Source organism: Acipenser ruthenus, chromosome 2, assembly GCF_902713425.1.
Source record: "Acipenser ruthenus chromosome 2, fAciRut3.2 maternal haplotype, whole genome shotgun sequence".
Lineage (NCBI taxonomy): Eukaryota > Metazoa > Chordata > Actinopteri > Acipenseriformes > Acipenseridae > Acipenser > Acipenser ruthenus.
In genome coordinates, this window is record NC_081190.1 from 30068144 (window position 1) to 30085163 (window position 17020).

Below are 17020 nucleotides of genomic sequence, written 5' to 3' on the forward strand. Positions count from 1 at the left end.
GCTTTGGTGCACTAACCCATCGACCCAGAAGGGAAATTATGTGGCAGCCGTGGTTTGGAGGAGCATCTGCAATCGTTTACCAAGGGGTCATGTGTGACAGTACAAATAGGGGACGAAGCGACGTAATCTGTTCCTTCAGTTATGGTTACAGACGACCTGGAAGGACCAGTGTTATGGAATATATCGTGGGTGTTGTGTTTGTTTCGTTTGTTTTGTCTTGTCTGAAAATACTGTTTGTTATTGTTCTATCATGGGAGCAATTTTCTGCAATGATTACCAATTTACATGAAAGTGCATTGACAAAAGTATTTGTTTTTAATTCTGGGGAGACCTTTCGGAAAGTAGAGGTATATCAAATTACTGTATGTTATATTAAATGCTTTACTTCAGGTAGTTTTTTTAATTATATTTACATCCGGCGTTTAAGGTATGTTGGCTTAACATAGGGTAACAGAAGATAGTGATTAATGATTGAATTTCAATCTCCAGGTTCAGAGAACACTGCACTGTCAGCAATGTCAAAAGAGACATGGTTCCGTTAATGGAGAAGATGAATAGTGAGAGAGTTCATAATGGAGTAAAGAAAAAGTATTTACTACAAATAAATGTCAGGAAACAACAAATAAACATTGAGCACCAGAGCCAATGCAATGCTCCCTGTAGAATCCCCAATGAAGACTGACAACTTCGCACAGCCAGGACGCTGTGAGCTCCCTCGACTGTATGAGTCGCCTTGAACATGACATGGACGTGCTTTTACTACCCATTTACTAGCTTTTTTTTTTACAGTGCAAGTAAAATGCCATACATGACAAGGAGCTGCAATACAAGCTTCCAAACCCTGTATTGCCCCATGTGCCTCAAACATGACCATGCTTGACAGGTAGTTCAGCTACCATACCCACCCCATTCACTGCCTGACTGCAAGACTGCTACAAAGATCTAGTGGCAACTGTGATAGTGTTTTACCCATTATTTTTTATTGACCAGTAACACCGTCTGAGACTCAAGTCTCGCACAGTGACAAACATTAGAGAGCTCAATGTCATTATATGTGATTATTAGCACTCTGTGAGTATAGATACCCCAGATTAATATTAACATGACTCACTGGGAACTGAGTCATGCTAGACAAAGCTACTTGTGGAACGAATACTAAGTTGCATTCTGCAATCTGGTTGCCCGCAGTGAGATCCGATGTTCTAAACTAATAATCTAAAGGACACCTACATTAGTATAGATCAATACAGCCCAAGTCTTGAAGTTCATCAAGACCTGTGCTGCCTATCAATGGTCAACACATTACATCTTTAACATCTTCATGTTGCATACAGACTAAAAACAAAACAAGGTATCTTATTTTAAAACATGACATTTGATAAAAAATAGGTTAAAAAAAAGTTTCCATGCCTAACTCTCAATAAGTCTAATTCTGGTACCTCAGCAGTGTCTCTGGGGTCAAAGCATATTACTGGCTACAAAGCATGTCAATCAAAATGGGAAGCAGCTGGTTAGTTATGGAAAGACAGCGAACAGTAGTTCCTGAATTAATATACAGTGCCTTGCATAAGTATTCACCCCCCTTGGACTTTTCCACATTTTGTAGTGTTACAACCTGGAATTAAAATGGATTTAATTGGGATTTTTACCATTTGATTTACACAACATACTTAACACTTTGAAGGTGCAAAATATTTTTTATTGTGACACAAAAGTTAATTAAACAAAAAAAGACATTTGTTGGTTGCATAAGTATTCACCCCCCTGAGTCAATACTTGGTAGAAGCACCTTTGGCAGCAATTACAGCTGTGAGTCTTGTTGGGTAAGTCTCTACCAGCTTTGCACATCTGGATCCTGCAATTTTTGCCCATTCTTATTGGCAAAATTGCTCAAGCTCTGTCAAGTTGGATGGGGACTGTTGGTGAACAGAAATTTTCAAGTCTTGCCACAGATTCTCAGTCGGATTGAGGTCTGGGCTTTGACTGGGCCATTCTAAGACATTCAGGTTCTTGTTTTTAAACCACTCCAGTGTAGCTTTGGCTGTGTTTTTAGGGTCATTGTCCTGCTGGAAGGTGAACCTCCGCCCCAGTCCCAGATCTCTTGCAGACTGAAACAGGTTTTCCTCTAGAATTTCCCTGTATTTGTCTTCATCCATCTTGCCCTCAATCCTGACCAGTTTCCCAGTCCCTGCCGATGAAAAGCATCCCCATAACATGATGCTGCCACCACCATGCTTCACCGTGGGGATAGTGTTCTCAGGGTGATGAGCAGTGTTGGCTTTGTGCCACACATAGCGTTTTGCGCTAAGGCCAAAAAGTTCAATTTTGGTCTCATCAGACCAGAGAACCTTTTTCCACATGTTTGCTGTGTCTCCCACATGCCTTTTGGCGAAATCCAAATGGGATTTGATATGGGTTTTTTTCAGCAATGGCTTTTTTCTCGCCACTCTTCCATAAAGCCCAGCTTTGTGGAGCGTCCGGGTTATAGTTGTCCCATGGACGGTTTCTCCCATCTCAGCTGTGGATCTCTCCAGCTCCTTCAGAGTTACAATTGGCCTCTTGGTTGGTTCTCTGACTAATGCCCTCCTTACCTGGTCACTGAGTTTTGGTGGACGGCCTTCTCTAGGCAGAGTCGCGGTTGTGCCATATTCTTTCCATTTTTTAATAATGGATTTAACTATGCTCTGGTGGATGTTCAAAGTTTGGGATATTTTTTTATAACCCAGTCCTGGTTGGTGCTTCTCAAGGACTTTATCCCGGACTTGTTTTGATAGCTCCTTGGTCTTCATGATGCTGTTTGTTTAGATATGCTCTCTAACAAACTCTGGGGTCTTCCAGAAACAGGTGTATTTAATCTGAGATCATGTGACACTTTAATTGCACACAGGTGGACTCCATTCAACTAATTATGTGACTTCTGAAGGCAATTGGTTGCACCAGAGCTTATTTAGGGGTGTCACAGCAAAGGGGGTGAATACTTATGCAATCAAGACTTTTCAGTTTTTTATTTGTAAATATTATTGAAAAATATGTAGATTTTTTTCCCCCACTTCGACATTATGGACTATTTTGTGTAGATCAGTGACAAAAAAATCCTTATTAAATCAATTTTAATTCCAGGTTGTAACACTACAAAATGTGGAAAAGTCCAAGGGGGGTGAATACTTATGCAAAGCACTGTAAATAGATGTTGGGAGATTCATTTACACAACATACACAGTAGGTTTGCTTTGATACTTCCACATAAATGCCTTCTGCCAGCACCAGAGTTTATAATGAAAATCTCAACATCCATTAACATATTCTGGACTTGCTGTAGGAAAACAAAATAGAAAATCAATATTGAAGTACAGCCTGGAAGCCCTTGCCATGCTGACTATGTCACACTCAGGTCAGGAAACTTTATACAGAGGGTACTTGGAATCAATTGTCTGGTAATAGGGAAATTGATTATATAGTCTTGTTATGTAGTAATCTGTGTTAGAATAATCAAACTATCCAAGCTGAGGCAAGCTGCCATCAGCATCAGCATCTGTTCTCACCTCAACATTGAATTTAATTTGCACTTATCAACACTTGCAAACGAGGGCATAATACACTGAATAATAAGGTCTAGATACTGTAGGCATGGGACAAGAGGAAGAATGGTGCATCTTTATTATTGTTGAGTGCAGTCAAATTTCATGGGCAGCAATAGTATGCATAAGACATTTTGATTTAATAGCACTGCCAGGTGAAGTGGATGACTGGCACTCTGTGAACGACCCTTGTTGACTTTGTCACTTCACAAGGGAAAGGTAAAAATAAGTATGCATCTGCAATTAAAAATGATGAGAGAGTCACTACTAAAAATGCCTTATATACCATTGTAATTCATGTCTGTTTATAAGGAGAGGATGAGGGCATTCTAAGTCCCAAACTTTGATTTGAAAAATGAGAATGATTTGATGTTAGGAGAAAATCGCATATTAGGCTGCTCTAATTTATAGAGTGGTGTTGTAGGGTTAGTGTATAAAGAGTATATGCATCCTTTTCATAGGTATATATATTTTACATTATAGGATTATGGAAAACTTGAATCTTATTTGAATCCAGTCTCTAATTCTTACTAATTGTGAAATCAACAACAATAAACTCACATTCCCTGGCAAACTCACCTTCACAATCCACTAGGGAAGTTCATGAGACACATTTTTTTTAACAAGCCTAATGAGTTGCTGTTGTACCTATGAAATATGTAACATAAATAATAAAAAAAAATCTTTCAAGTTGTTTTTGGGGTTTATTTTAATGATGTTAAAATCTATATAGATCATTAAAATATCCCCCTTTTTTGTTTAACCAGGAAGAGAATCATTGAGATGGGGTTTAACATTAACAGTCTTCTATACCTTCTCCAACACCAATTTGGTCTATTGAGCCATGAAGTATAGAACACTTGAGCGTGATGATGTGAGTTCTCTAGATTACATACAGTACCTTGAACATTGGAAGAAGCTGCTTTTCAAGTATCATGTAGGCAATATACTATAATAAATATGTATTTAAAAATGAGCTTGCAAAAGACAAAGTGGGCAGTATAGGAGTGTGCCGGTTCTCCGAAAAGTGAAATGTTTCCATGGTTTAAGTATAGGCAAGGGGTTGGTGGATTTATGGGAGGGACCATGTACATTACACCCACTACCAATGTCTTCTGACAATTGCTATTGAAAATGTGCAGCCTATTAGCTCCAAGTGATGTGTCATGTGTTAGCAAGGAAGTCTGTTTTGTACACCAGCACATGTGCTTCTTACATCTAACAGTAAAGTGCCCACAGGCATTCTGTGGTACATAGGCAGGTCTCATAGGGCAATAAAACACAGCATACTGTGCTCCCCGCTCTTGCAAAACTTAATGGGTATTGTGACAGAGATCGAATGAGTCTTAGTGTTAGATCTCCCTCTCGACCTGTGAGGGCACGGTGCAAGAGGAACAGAGTACCCTTAATTAAATGGCACGACAATTTATTCCGTAGGGTAGATGGAAGTCGGTCAGTTCGGAAGGGGGCGGAGCCATGGCACCCGAGCTCAGTGACCCAGACGGTAAGCGGCGTGGCATCCGAGGACTGGAGGAGCGGATGCGCTCGTTAACCTCGGGGTCATGGGCGAGGGTATAAATAGGGGGCATGGCTTGAGTGATCTGTTCCTTTGCAGATGGTTAAACCAAATGACCTAGAAGGAGCCCGTCTTGTTTGTGCTAAAACCGTGAGTGATTGCTTGTCTGTGTATTTACACTGTTTGTCTTGTGTGTCGTTTCTCACAAAGATTACTGAGCACGATCCGGAGCTGCAGCCGCCGGCCAGCGAAAAACCCGGACTTCACCACTCACCTTTGCACTACAGGAACTGTCTTTTGTTTGCACCTTTAGCACTTTAATCACGCACTGTCTTTGTGTTTGTGTTTAGTGTGGGTGTCTGAACGGGACTTTGGGGTTGCGGGTCAAACCCGTGGATTACAAATAGAAGTGATACACGCCGCTGTATCACTTCCAGCACTATTATTATTTGCAGGTTTGCCTTAAGGCTCTGGACATTTATTAAATTAAATAAACACCCTTGCACCTGTACCAACGTTGTCTGTGTGATTCTTCTGCACTGCACTCACCTGCACGTCATTACCACTTTGCCACAGTATTCATTGAGATCTATATCTTATTTGTAAAGAAATCCTAGTATCAGAAGACCTTTTGTACACAATATTTCCATTTCCTACACAGCTACTAAGTATCAGTCTTTCTCTAAACAGGAGTGTCTGTTGGCTATATATCACTCTATAATGTATTTATATCCAAAGATGAACGAGGTAGGTCAATAAAGAAAGCGGCTTGAAGTGTTTCTCTATGATTGCTGCAGATACTGTTATATAACTGAGTTGATCCTTGAGTAGGATGAGCCTGGCCCAGTTAGAAAGGAGAGAAATGTATTCTCAGCGGGACCATTTATAGGTTATTCTTAACAATCCCAGCCAATCAGGAAACTACAAGCATGGTAAAATGCAAGATATTTCTTAGCCTCCTCCCTCACGTGCTTCCTGCCATTGTTTTGCTCAGAGGTTACATGGTCAGTAATAACAATCACTCCAATTAACTGAGTCTTCTCACGGCTGCAATCATATTGTTAATGGACTTGAGAGTCAAGGGCAAATGTTGTGTCAATAGTGGAGTAAATGAAATGTGCTATAGAAAAAATACACGAGACAGGATTGTGTATGCTTATAAATGAATTTGTATTATGTTGAAGGGATGCAGCTGTGTGGGTATGCTTGAAACTAGTACAGGTTTAGGTGCATATTATTATTATTATTATTATTATTATTATTAATAATAAAGGAATGACTACAAATGCTGTTCAATGCATTTACCTTTTATTTTGTTGCAAATGTGTTGGTGCTTCACGTCTTCTTTTACATTAATTCTGGATATGCACATCTTTCAGCACTATAGCTAAACAGCTGCATCCTGGCACCTGTGCTATTAACCACACTCCTGCAGCTAGACCATTGGAGTGAATCGAACTACAACACAGGAACCAGGAAGCAGCACCTATTTGTTTACAGTGTTGCCTTTTATATATCTGCAACCCAAATAAAGAATAAAAAACAAAGCAAAGAACAACACATTTCAACAGAAGACAGGTGGGACATTTGCACCACAAATTTACATCAAATTAACTAGACAATTGCTTTTGTTCAATCGTTGTCCATCCCATGGGTGCCTTAATACGGAAGTGGGAGGTGGGGGTAAAAGTACAGTGGTTGTGGTGCACATGAATTACAAAGCTGGGGTCAACCACAGGATTCAACACATTCTTGACCTTACTCTACAGCTTAAGTATGGGCCATGATTTATCAATGGGAAAACAACTGGGCCCCTGTGAGTAAAATCTAAAGTGAAAGTGTTTTATGACAGCATGCCATGTGCAGAAACAGACCCTTACAATGAATTTGAAAAACACTGCTTACTGCACCAAGAGTTGCATGAGGATGTTTAATGTTGACCCATGAGGCAAGAAATATACACCTGGGTCTACTTAGGTATACTATTTTTTTTTTTTTTTTTACTGTTTTTACAGTTATTATAATTTTTCTCTATTTGTCTTTACCTAATTTTCAGCTTGTTTGGCGAATCCTGCATTGACATTGAACAAAGTACCTCATTTCCTCATGCCAGTGAGTCCTTTTGACTGTTCTAGCTGGCTCTCTCAGCAATTGGTATTTCCACTGGTTTGATTTGAAATGCTGCCAGGCAGAGATCAGTACTGGAGTTTGCACTGTGGTCTCTCCCTGTAGATTTTAAAACCGTACTGTACCAAATGTCTATCTACTTTGACAAATATATTGCTCAAAGCAGGGTCAAAGCCAGGTTGCCAAGCTGATACATGATAGAAAATGATAAATACTGAAGCAACATAGAACAGTATCCTAAAATACTGAGAAAGGAAATTGTAGCATTGTAAGATATAGAGGCATAGTAAAGACTAGTAAAGACTAATAGAAGCAAAGTAAAGATTGTAAGTGCCAGGAATGACAATACAAATTCAGTTTAAAAGGGTATGGTATAACATGTGTTACTGTATACAACAATACAGTTTAAACATCTGCATAGGCCATTTCACAGGATGAACCATGGGAGGCTGTGTGGTCCAGTGGTTAAAGAAAAGGAGGTCCCTGGTTCAAATCCCACCTCAGCCACTTACTCATTGTGTGAGCAAGTCACTTAACCTCCTTATGCTCCGTCTTTCGGGTGAAATGTAATTGTAAGTGACTCTGCAGCTGATGCATAGTTCACACACCCTAGTCTCTGTAAGTCGCCTTGGATAAAAGCGTCTGCTAAATAAACAAATAATAATAATAATAACCATTTAGATTTACAAGCCTCAATTATAGTTCTAGTTTGCCATCTTGTGGAATAATAGAGAAATGCATATTAAAAAATCCCAAATACCTATTATTGAAAAATATTCCAATATCCAAAACATCCAGGAAATCTAGAAAATGAATATTACAAAAACTTTGGTGCCCACATATACCTGCATGCTGGTCAAACAGAATTACACTAGATGGATGTTGTCTTTAATAGCAGTATGAGTTGCATATTGGATTGGCTTAGTATTCTAACCACCACTGTGACCTGACTGTAATATGAACTGTCACAGACAGTAGATAGTCTGTACACAAAGCCTTGGCTGCTGAATCTCCTCACATATCACACTGAACGTAACATTCAGAGCGTTGCTATGCTATCACATAATGTGGTAAAACCTGAAGGTTCCCAAAAGAGGGACATTCAGGTGGCTGGAACTCTGAAGAGCAGAAACTACAGGACAGTTCAATCACCCAGTATTTATTGTATTATTATTATTATTAGCCAGGATATGTCAGTAATGTTAGTTTGTATTTTTAATTATACAACTTTCTTTTTAATTATGCTGTTCGTAGTTCACAATATTATATGTGATTAACCTGATGTTTGAATATATTGGGACATATTTTTAAAGGAAATACAAAATAAACTTATTAAAGAGGAAAAATATTGAACCATCACATTTCAAGGCATTTTCTTTATTCCCATTAGAGAAATGTGAATAAAACCTGTCTGTACATACCATGACTATAGTTTAGTGATGACATCATCCTAGGCTGTAAGATTCCCACACCTAGTTACAGTTCCTGTCCTCATATCCCACTTCCTCTCTGGATAAGTCATTATCAGCAGCCTCCACTGATTACCATGTTTAGGAATGCACTACTGGTCAATATGTCATCAGCTTGTTTAAGCTGGATATTCAAGGGCTGACAGTAATATAATGCAGACAAACACACACAGATCTGACATCTTGGTTTCTTAACTGTAAATTATCTTTAAAATCAATTGGTATTTTGGCTTTTACTGATTGTTTTGTAAATGGTACAAAACTGTTAGTACTTATTGGCATAGTGTATTTTACAGGACAGTAATCCGCCACATCGCCGACTGCGGTGGGACCAGAGTGAGGGCAGATATGTAAAAAGTCGGATGAATGAATCCTGTTTTAAATGCCATTATACACAGCTGTAACAATTACTATATTCACACAATTATTGTTTTGATATTCAGATTTTATTAGGGAGCTCCCTTAAATCACTTGTTTAGAAAGATACAGGGTATTAATGCTTGTTACAGAGTAGCTGTCGTGTGGGTGCGTGCATTCGCTGTTGAGTGACAGGCAGGAGATTGAGACAGGTTGAAGTTGACACGCTCTGTAGGCGAACAAGATTTATTTACATATCAACACACTGAACAGCTCACGTGAAACTGCCAGCAATGGCATTGCACAGAGTACATACGACACAGTGTACGAAAACTTTGTTAGAATCTACAATATATGAACTAATCTTCTCTGTTCAATAATAAACTAACGTTGCGGAAGAGGTTGATCATGGCAGATAAACGGTTAGGGCAGATATGTGACGGATTACTGTACTTTAACTAAATTCACTGCATGTTACATATTGTAGCACAAAACAGGGAATTTTCATATATATATATATATATATGAAAATACATAACATAATTTATTGTGCAGTATACATTCATTTAATAGCTTAAGCATGTCTTGGTATGTGATCTGCATAATGTTGGAAGGTCTCCTAAAGGCAATTCATTTTCCAAAAGAAAGTATGCAGTGCTAAAGCTATTAATACCCTTGAGATTCAAACTGTGGATTGAGATCTACTGCCAAGGTTGGCAGTGGACATGTTTCACTGATACAGTAGGCAGAACATAAGAAACGTCACAAACAATAGGAGACCATTTGGTCCATCGTAGTAGCTAATTAATTAATTACAGAACTTTGCCTAGTTGGTCCTTTTCAAGTGCCAATGATTCAGCATCAACAGGCTACACTTGATCTGATTGAGGTCAGTCGATTGAAAGGGGCATTATCAAGGAAAAATCATCCCATAGGAATGGGCCAGTAGGCACCTACTAGCCTCCCAACAGGTAGACTAGGTTCGGATCAAGCGCTTTAATGGACGTCGGCTGTAGTAGCCGCTAGAGGGCGCTGAAAAGCGGTGTTGAAATAATAGTAAAAATGACTTTAATAGTAACACAGTTAGGTTTAGGGGTTGAGATTAGGTTTAGGGTAGAGATTAGGTTAGTTGTAGGCATTAGGTTTAGTGGCAGGGGTTAGATTGAGGGGTTAGTTGCTGATTAGGGTCAACTCTTTAGGATTTAAAACCCTTCAGTCTCTGCTAACCTCTCTTTGTTCTAGGCCAAATGGATGCATTTCCTTCAACCGACTCTTCATTAGTACATAATAAAACCTCCTCATCACCTCCCTTGATGTGACTCTACACTTTTGACGAGATACTCAAGCAATCTACTATGAGTTTACACCGAAGTCAAGGTCTGTCTTGTGTTCAAATCCTACATTTTTCTCCCCGGCATGTAACACCAACATTTGCCAATTTTAAAAGCTTGCTAATTACTCCCCTATCTTGGTCACTTATGTGTTTAAGAAAGAGCAGGAGTCTTCGCATACACCCCTGTGACACCATGCTGAGTACAATGCCCTTACTAGAAGTTACTCCCCTTACTCTGCTTCTCTGCTTTTGCTGTTTTAACCCACGTGTGTGTACTAACCTAGAATTAACATTTATTTGAATGTAAGGATTGGTTTTCCCTGCAGAACTATTTCAAAAGCTTTCTGAAAGTCCAGGTATATTCTGTCATAAGCATAAGCTCTGTTTGTATCCATCCTTGCAGTAAGTCTAGACATCCATTGCTGAATCCATGTTGGTTGTAACTTAACAATTCTTAAAATGATTTAAGAAAATGTATTTGTCAGTTGTTGTGCTAATGGAGACAAGACATAACCAGTTTGAGTATAAAGGCAGTAGATGCTCCTGGAGGTGCGTATACCCCAGCGCACATCAATTCAGTATGAAGTGGGGGTCTGTGGCAGTGTGCCCTGCCCATGTATTGATTATGTGTCATGTGTTGCGTGTGGTGTGATAATATTGGTGTATAGGTATTGGTGCACGGGATATAAATGGGTCTGTGTAGCATGAGTGATTTAAAATATATAGTTGTATTTAGGCACAGGGATTGCATAATCACTTCAAGTGCAGATAAAGTATGTGAGCACGTGATTGCACAAATGAGTTCACGTGCTCGGATTCAAGTGAATAATTAATTAGTAATTGAATCCCGGCACAACTGTATATATAGATGCACTTTTCACTCACTCGGGGTTGTGTGTTCAGGGCGAACGAACGGGAGAGAGTGAGGAGGGAAAAACAATAAAATAATAACAATAACAACTGCTACGAGTGCTGGAAGCACCAGCACTGTACTTGTTTAGTGTCTGTTTTGTTTGTCTATTTATTTTGGCCTCAAGTGCTGTGTTCTGTTTTGTTCAAACCTTTTATTTTCTGTGTGGGTAATAAAACACTGAGCACCGCAGCGTCTCAGTTCCACCCACTAGTACTGCCTGTCTGTGTGTTTCTTTCTGGCCTGACATCACCCCTACAGCCAGCCTGTTCACAAGGTCAAATGAACGAACATATTACAAACTTAAAAATGTGGTAAATCAGGCCCAAAATATCTTCTTTAAAGTCAAAAAGCACATAAAAGAAATTACAGCAAATAAGTCAAAGAGCCAAAAGAATCAAATTATAATAATTACTGGGTGGCCATATTGGTAAATGTGATTTATACCTCTGTATAAATCACTTGAAAAGGTCTTTCAAAAATAGAAAGAAATCCTGTCCATTAGTTAAAACAATGGGGTATCCCTTTGTAACAGGGTTAAACTTTCTTTGCACTTAATGTTTGTTTATTTAAAATGATTTAATATTTGTAATTTTTTTATTGTGCTTTGAATATTTTATATTGGCATGTTTTGAAAGCTCGTGTTAATTTGTGTAAGGAAATCGCAATGTAATTAACCGATTAGTCCAATTGTGTGTAGCAGGATTCTATATAAAGCTTGATTAAGAAGAACGAGGGAGGCCACGGGAGGACGTTCGCGACAGCAAGCAGCTCGTGTGAGCATGGATCCGGGCTGAGAAGGAACAGCGATGCTAGAAGGTCTGGAAGAGTGCAAGGGTTTTGACAACTGCTACTTTGTGTGTAAAAACAAGGGAGCCGTAGGTGAGGTTTTTAAACTTTTGCCAATTACCAGTTCCTGTTTAAAATAAAGTCCTCTAAGTGTTATCAGTTTAGTAAGAAAGCAATTGCTTGGATTATGTCTGAGCTTTAGATTAATGGGAAATAAATCAGACCCCCTACAATACATCCATTCACTCATATAGTACATGTCAGAACATGGTGACAATAAATCGCAGGTCACGGGAAACACTGAGGCATTCAGTCATAACTACTATTCTACAGTCTTAAATTCAATATTTAGTATCCAAAGACTATTGAGCTTGACTTTTAGGCAGCCTGCACCCTAAAGACAGCCAATTCAGTGAAATCCTCTGCACGTTGTTAAGGCTGCAGCACCTAGATATGTGGCATAATGAAACGGGCCATAATGTACTAAAAAACATATAGTTGCTGGAGACAAAAACTCAACAACGTAATCAATAGTATCTACAGTAATGAAACTGGTTATTCAATGTATATTTTATTGTAGTTCTATAAAGTTTTGCAGTGGTAGTTGTTTATTGTTTTTATATACCCAGTTGTCTCTGTCTCAAGGAATCTTCTATTTTGAAATGCAAAAATACATTTTCAGACAGCAATAGCATAATTTGAACAGCATAAACCTTTTGCTAGTTTTATATTGTTACAGTTCTTTTGTTCTTTACAGAAAATGTGCCTTTGCCCAAAAACATCACTACAGGGTAGCAAATGAAGTGCCATGTTAAATTTCTCATGTGTTGCTAGATGGGATTGCAACAGCAGACACAGAACCCAGGAAAAGCTTCACACTCAATTGTAAACTTTAACCTAGCAAAGCAGCATTGCATTGTGAGATGAGCTCTAGAAACTCCAGCTGCATGCTTAAAAAAGCAGAGTCTACACATGGACCATGTATCTGTAGCCCATACTTTACAGGTACACAAGCATAGCTGTTATCTACAGATGACATAATAGCAAGACAGTCAACCAGCTAATATATATATATATATATGAAAAAATACTGTTTCTATTGGATTCATGTTTGCTATGGTCCCACTTCTCTGTGCTTATCATGCTTGCTTTTTTACACTTGGCTTTATTACACTTCACCATTATATATATGAAGGTTCATGCTTGATAAAAAGAGTACTGTACATTCTTTTCATGCACCACAGATTCTTTAATGCTCATGGGAGAGACCTCAGTAGCAGCTCTCACGGCATATCGTCCACTGCACACCATCCTAAATTACAATGTGTAATACGTATAAGGAGTACATTCAGGTTTGGAAATAGACAGGATTCCATCCAATGTCATTCCAGCCAACTAAGTAACCAACACCCTGGTCATATGACATTTCAGTAGTATTCAAGTGTATATTTTTAATTCCTATGTGCATAAACAGTCAGGGAATGGTAATTTAAATTAGCTACTTTTGCAAGCTGGTACACAGAGCAATAACCTTTACTTTATTTAGGTCTGTTTGCTATGAAACCTCACCCATTGGCATAAATAGGCAAAACTTGGTGAGCAGTAAGAACGGTCTTCCTTCAATTTATTTTTAGGATACCGTTCAGTAGGGTGCAAATATAGCCCAGGAACACTCCCTGTAGCTAATCTGCGTGCCAGGAAAGTTGTTTCTGTGCTTCCACCACCAACACTGCAAGACTTAAACAGAAAAAGAAATTGCCTGCACTGAAAATCAATGACTGAAATTAATGTATAGATTATTTTGTCCTCTAAAAAGTTTCAGTGATCCAAATCACTGGGGGAAAAAAAAAACCTCCAAGAACTATACTGACAGAAGTTGTCATGCAGGATCTAAAATACTTGCCAGACATTCTATGTTGTATTTATTTTTTTAAGATCTTAAAAGTCAACATGCAAGCGTGCAGGGAAATAAAATGACAGCTGCAAACTTAAAAGAAATGCAGCTAAATACAATCCATGCTAACTTTCAAGGACTGTTGAGCCCCAAGTATGCTTAACAATTTAGATTTTGTTTATAAAAGCTTTAACAATGTCTACTACACTGCTCTTTAAATATATTTTAAGTGTATCCCCACCCCCACCCCCATTCACATTCATTACCTTCTAAATTAAACTCATCTTTACTGCTGCCTCGGGTTTCAGTAATTTCAGTAATTTATCAGAGTTCTCTGCAAGCTATAGGCAAAACCTCAAAGAAGACCAAAGCAGTGGTGTCAAAGCAGTTTAAATAACACAACAACAAAAAAACATATATTAGCCAGGTGTGGTTTTACTGACATCTGTGTTGGATGTCATCCATTAATGCTTACTTACTATTTTAAGAACATACCAAAAAGGAACAAATGCATGCTCCCAGCTGTAGGAAACATGCTGGTGCTATTTTCACCCTTTGAACCAAATGTGTGCTTACTATGATTCCAAAACATACTTAAGAAAGGAGACACCCGCCAATTATATGGGGGACCTGTATTTTTTTATCCTTCTAACCTTCAATATACTTTGCATTTAAAGTTAGCTGGTAATACTCAAGAAAGACAACCAACTGTTTCTGTAAGCAGACAGGACAAACAAGTGTCCATCCGTGAGCCTACTGCAAAGTGGAGGCAGGGGAGTGGTGCCCACATGAAAAAATAAATAGAATCCAATAGGACCATCCAAAAGTACTACGTTTTGTTAGTTATGTGCTAATCTGTGACTACCTTTGCAGAATTCCAATTCAAATCATAAGGAAATAAGTCAAATAACCTATACTTTAGAATTAAAGATACAAATACATATTTAAATAGCATTATCCTGGTTACTTTGTGGCTGATCACAAGTTGAGACTGAACAAAATCATGGTTCAATAAAGAGTGAATCTCAAGGCTATCTGGAAAGATACTACACCGATAAGCAGTATTTCTCGATTGGATATAGTTGATTATATTTTCATGAAAGATATGCATGTCATGTGGCTAAGAATATCTAAGATATTAGATGGTTAGCATTCTGTAGACCCAAATAACCTCTAGAATTCAGTTATCTATTGAAAGAGTTGGAAGTGGAATGCCTCTGATAAGCCAAGAAGGTCATTCACAGATAAGTAGTTTGTCCACTGGGTATTTGTGTAACCAAAATTTACAACCATGTGCATTTTTTCAACACAATGTGCTGATGCTAGTAATCATACAATGATTGCACCACTTCTTATAACATGTTTGAGACGAATTAATTAAAGAAACAATCAACAAGATGCCCATTACAGATAGAAATAGCAGCTTGCAGTTAGACTTGGATTAGATCGCCTGTGTTGAGGTCTACAGCTATGGTCAAAGGTTTTGCATCAGCCTAATTTTGCTTAATAAAGTTGAATGAAACCTGCTGAATAATGTTACGTTAACATATTGAATTACACACCACTTTGTAGTTTTCATATACTTAATGAAAAACTGACAAATGGAAAAAAATCTAACATTTCGTCCGGTAGACTTTTGCAATATCATTTTGTAGTTTATTTGATCACATGATGTTAAATAAAAGATCCAAATTATGTTCACATATATATGTATGTCTCAAAACTAAAATTCTAGATGAAACAACACTTTTGCCCATAGCTGTACTCCTGTATTACTTGATGTGCATGGCAGCCTTAGAACTGGCATTGTCTATTTCTAGGACTAAGTATGCCATAGTTCATGCTAATGACTATGCTAACTCTGTGGTATGGACTGACCCAAGCTGACAGACCACAGTATATTTTCCACAAATCATTTTTTGACACGCTACGCTAGGTTTAATTCCTCTTCCTTTTGGGCTAAAGTTGTAATCTCAACATTTGTAAATAATTAAAGGTTTAAAAAAAACTTTACTGCAAGATTGCAATGATGAAAGAACAGAAAGTGGACTCCAAGCACCAACTTTTCCTGATAGCATCACCCTGCTCAAAACAGGAAGTGGTTCAATATTTAGCTACCCTGAAGATCTTCATTCAGACACAAGATTATTACAGCTTCCATGGAAAATTCAGAGTAAGACCTTTAATTGAAACCTTTAAGGAATGGGGTTACAGAGGTTTTGCAAACACACATGTTCTAAAGTAAATCTTCTTTGCATCACCAACTGCTGTGCCACAAACCAGTAACTACATTGTCCACCATACAGAACATCAACACCAGAATTCAATCTCAAGTAGAATGTTACAGTCTAATCCACTCGCTTTGAAAAAGTATATTTTTTGCCAGGTTATGCGTAATACATTTTTTCATTGAGATAGCTGGGCATCAATATGGTGTGCCTTTTTATTTGTAAATCTACCATCAATACATGCCAATGCGTTTTGTGCTCTTACAAGAAAAAATCATCAGAATTCTTAAGTGTCTGAGTTCAGCAAGTTGGTATGGTTCTGACATACCACAGTTATCTTAAATGTATTCTTGTTGTTCAGATGACTTTTTAAAACACAAGGAACCCCTATATAGCCATTAACCCCTGCAACACTGCCCCTAGTGTGTGCAAGAAATACAACAGTAAGAAATCCCAATATTTTTTGCATTGAAAATAATTGAAATATATATTTATGCCACACTAAATAAAGTGGTAATGCAGAACACAGCAGCGACTGACACTTTGTTCAGTGGTCTGTCTCAGTTCCTCCTTGCTTTTGGTTAGTCTCAAGTCTCAGTTATCTCCAGGAGAAATTATATAACTTGTACTGATACATTCCTAGAGTCTAGGTGATGACAGATGAAGCGCCTTCACAGCTGGGGGCTTCTGGACAGGTCACATTCAAGTCTCCAAAAGATCAAGGAATAGACTAAGAAGTTTCTATTAAGCATACACAAATAATATATGAAAAAAAGATGAAGGAACTAGATACCAGTGGTATGCAGAATAATCTAATCC

The 17020-nt window shown here is 38.2% G+C and overlaps 1 protein-coding gene across 3 annotated transcripts in view; it reads right to left on the reverse strand.

The window, feature by feature from the left end:
* LOC117971244 (A-kinase anchor protein 2-like) overlaps positions 1-17020 on the reverse strand; it is a 172904-nt gene that overhangs the window by 82965 nt on the left and 72919 nt on the right. The gene's annotated exons all lie outside the window — the stretch shown is intronic.